The sequence below is a fragment of the Oryx dammah genome, unplaced genomic scaffold (genome assembly GCF_014754425.2).
Source record: "Oryx dammah isolate SB20612 unplaced genomic scaffold, SCBI_Odam_1.1 HiC_scaffold_17, whole genome shotgun sequence".
Classification (NCBI taxonomy): Eukaryota; Metazoa; Chordata; class Mammalia; order Artiodactyla; family Bovidae; genus Oryx; species Oryx dammah.
The window spans coordinates 48,198,637-48,202,931 of NW_024070201.1; the positions used below are offsets into that span (position 1 = coordinate 48,198,637).

Sequence of the window (4,295 nt, forward strand, 5' to 3'; positions counted from 1 at the left end):
ACAGACTATAATACTCTTCAAGAGATCAAGATATTCAAGCCAGACTGATATCAAAGAGATGCATTTGAAGTCACTTAACTTAGGTTAAATATGCCAGCAGTGACTATGGAAATGAATAGGACTAATTTTTAGTATTTTAGCTCAAATCTGTGATTTCAGCAGGTCTCATTATACAATGTTAATCTTACCAGTCATCTTAATAATTTAGCATGTGAGCAAATAATGCTTTTTTATCTCCCTTGAATGTTGATAAGGAAATAAGTTTTAAGTAGAACAATAGAAATCAGAACACACACCAAAAAATCTATAAAACACCAAGTGTTTGAAATGCTAATGTCTATGCATTTACACAATTATTTAGAGACAAAGAAAGATGACAGCATATGGCTGTTGAAAAAAAATCACATGAATAATTGACATTTTAGTAATCCGCATCTATATGTAACATAAAAGTTTCTTTATTTAATGTTTTTCTACCAATTTTACCACCATCGAGAAGCATTGGTATGTACCATGGTGGACTTTAACAAATTTTAAATATACCAAGATGGAATTCAAAGCCTAGCTTTTCCATTGTATGAAATATTACAAAATTTATTTCTCTAATTTTTACTTTCCTGGATGAAAAGCCTGAGTCTTAAAAACAATATGATTTTCAAATTAAATGATTCTTTACTTAAAGAGCTAAATAACAGGCCTGGCATACTGAATGATAGGTCTTAACTTCCTTTCAAAATAACTCTATTAATATTTCCAGTTTACCAATGTTATCAAGAATATTCTGTCCTCTGATTTCAAAATTTTTGCATATCAATTTTTCATGATGTCAGAAAACTGAGTGAGAAATTGATTTAATTTTACTTAATATACCTTTCCACAAATAATTATAAAATTAATAGAACATTAATCATTTTATATCATGACAGTAGCCATTCCATAATCAATAAAACATGCACTTGAATTTTTCTGTATGTGGAGCCCTTTTAGAATCTCTCATATATTTAAGATACTAAGTAGTGTCCATAACCATGTACCAGTGAAGTCTTTTTAAATTGCAACTGAATAGAATAAGAAAACAATCACGGAGATGACTAATTCAATCACCTTAATATATTAACATCAAATGACAAGACCAAAGACGTGGCTATTCTGAACAAAAACTGAGCAGCCTCAAATCTAAGATATGTTAGGATCTCAGTAGTGTAGTGTAGTGAAGTAACTCAGTCGTGTCCGACTCTTTGCAACCCCATGGACTGTAGCCTTCCGGGCTCCTCTGTCCATGGACTTTTCCAAGCAAGAGTACTGGAGTGGGTTGCCATTTCCTTCTCCAAGGATCTCAGTAGCCTATAAGAACAGGAATAAAATTTGAGACTGGATAGCAACAATAGCTGGGGATTAAAAATAAAAGTAGTCACAAGAGGCATCTCAAACTAAGATTTGGAGCCAAAAATGTTTCAATCACTAAGGAAGTAAAATCATGTAGGCATAATACAGCTATAGGAGTATATTCTCCAAATTAAGCGGTTTGAGAATCATGTTTCCAATATTCATGAGTGACCAATGGAATTCCAGTCAATGACTGGGACTATTAGGAAGTCATCCAATCTTCAAGAGGCAAAGAGAAGAAAATTAAGAATATATACAGCACCACCAGATTGGCTTAGTGAGGATCTTAGCAAGAGTTTGCAGTATATAAGCGGACTAGATCAGAGTTAAGTCAATATGCGAAAGAGGGGAAAAAAAAAAAACATTCGGGACATAACTTACATAACAAAAAAATCCACTGGTGGAACTGGAAGTTCAAATATGTTATTTACTTTGAGAAAGCCAGGCTCTGTAAGGGTATTATTCTGAGACTGTAGTCAAGTAAAGGGTGGCAATAATTGCAATAAGACTAGGCTGAAGAAGGGGTATCTAATACCGTTATCTGCACACCTTACTCTTAACCCTGAAATTTAATACAGTTGCCTCTGAAAGGAGTAATTGCTAAAGGCAATATCACAGAAAATTATCTTAACCAGTTATGTTTCAACACAACTACAATGACAACAGACATAAAAGGAAAAAAATAAAGATCAGAAATGTAACTCTAGATTAGAAATGACCCAATCAAGTCAGGGGTAAGATCCATTGACCAAGAAATAATAAATTAGGATATTTCAACATGTATAAAATTATTTTCTTAAAAAATTGCTTCCTAGAAAGACTATATATTTTTTAATGTATGATAAAGTTCCACAATAATGTACTAGAATTAATACAAATATTCTAGCATATGATGTATTTTTATTAAGTAATACATCTTTCTTTTATAACCCATTATTACTTTGAGGTCTCCATTAACTTCTCGGTATTTTTAGATTACCTTGATCCAATTCTCCTTTATGTGGGGAGTACAAAGAAAGGGGGAAAAACTCTTAGGATCAAAGTAGAAGATGACAAAAAGTACTCTTGAGATATTATTAAAAATGCTCTCTTCGCTATTACAAATCAGAAGACAAGAGAAGTTCAGTACAGCAAAGAAAGACTAACGACTAGGGAGCAAAAAAGTGGAGATAAAGTCCTAAGGAAAATCTCCAATTTGATTTATCTAACTGTAGTTAATAAAAATCATAATGAATTTACTGAATGGTGTTTTCATTTATCATTATAGGACATTTTATTTCAACACTATTATTCATCCATAGTATAAATGTCACCTTTTCCTAACATTACTTCCTCTCCTCTGATCTTTTTAGTGACGGGAGTTCCAGGACTAGAAGCTGCCCATGCCTGGTTTCCCATCCCTTTCTGCTGTCTCTGCATAACTGCCTTATCTGGGAATGGTGTAATTCTATTTGCCATCATCCCTGAGTCAAGTCTCCCACAGACCTGGGACTGTGTATTTCAACACTAGTCACCATGCTGGGCATATTCTGGTTCAATGCAAGACAGATCAGTTTCGATGTCTGCATTGCCCAGACATTCTTCTTTCAACTTTTTACTGTCATGGAGCCTTCAGTGCTCCTGGAAGTGGCCTTTGATCACTTCATTGCTACATGTAACCCACTGAGATATGCTACCATTCTGATTGATTCCAGAATTAGGAAAGTTTGGTTTGCCATCTTAGTCAGAGGCACAGTGATCCTAGTGCCTATGGCCCTACTTCTTAAATATCTATCCTTCTGAAAAAATCCATGTGCTCCATCATTCTTATTGCTTCCATCCTGATATAATCCAGCTCTCATGTTCTGACAATGAGATCAACAGTGTTTAAGGACTTAACTGTCCTCATAATTACTGCAGGAGTGGACTCCATCTTTATCTTTCTCTCCTATGTCTTGATTATTAAGGCCAAGCTGAGCATTACTTCCCCAGAGGAGAAGCATAAGGCCTTTAGGACGTGTACATCCCTCAGAGGGGCCGTTGCCATCTTCTACATCCCTCTCATTAGCTTGTGCCTTGTCCATAGATTTGGGGAAAAGGCACCTCCTTATGCACACATTCTTATGGCCAATGTGTATTTGCTTATACCACCAGTGATGAATCCCATTATCTACAGTGTGAAAACCAAACAGGTCATAAGGACCATTAAAAAGGTCCTTTTTCCCAAGGGATTTGAGTTTGACTCTAACAACTCTGTACTAAAAGCTACTCCTTAGCTATGACTTCTAAAACCTAGCTTAGTTAATATCATCTATTCTATCTGTAACTCAAAAGCAAAAAAAGTAGAAGGTTGCGTAGGTGGAGTGGGGATGTAGTTTGGTGAAAATTTACATTTTTTTAGTGTTTAAATTTTATTTATTTATTTTAATTGAAGTATAGTTGTACTATATTATAAAAGTTACAGGTGTATGATACAGTGATTTACAATTTTTAAAGCTTATACTCCATTTATAGTTGTTATAAAATATTTACTATATTCCCCATGTTGCACAGTATATTCTTGTAGCTTATTTCATATATAATAGCTTGTACCTTTTAGTCCCCTAACCTTATATTGCCCCTCATCCCTTCCCTTTGCCCACTGGAGAACACTAGTTTTTTCTCTATATGTGTAAGTCTGTTTCTTCTTTTATCATATTCATTAACTTGTTGTATTTTTAGATTCTACATTTAAGTGATATCATACAGTATTTGTCTTTCTCTCTCTGACTTATTTCATTTAGCATAACCCTCCAAGTCCATCCACATTGTTGCATATGATCTGATATTTTTGTTTAAAAGATTCTAAGAAATCTATTCTAAAAATTATTAAAACTAATAAATCACATCAATAAAGTTCAATAAAACAAGATCAATATGTTAAAAATCCA

General features: G+C 33.8%; 1 pseudogene; it reads left to right on the forward strand.

Annotated features, from left to right (window-relative positions):
* Positions 1-2,692: 2,692 nt before the first annotated feature.
* Positions 2,693-3,641, forward strand: LOC120875939 (annotated as a pseudogene).
* Positions 3,642-4,295: the final 654 nt, after the last annotated feature.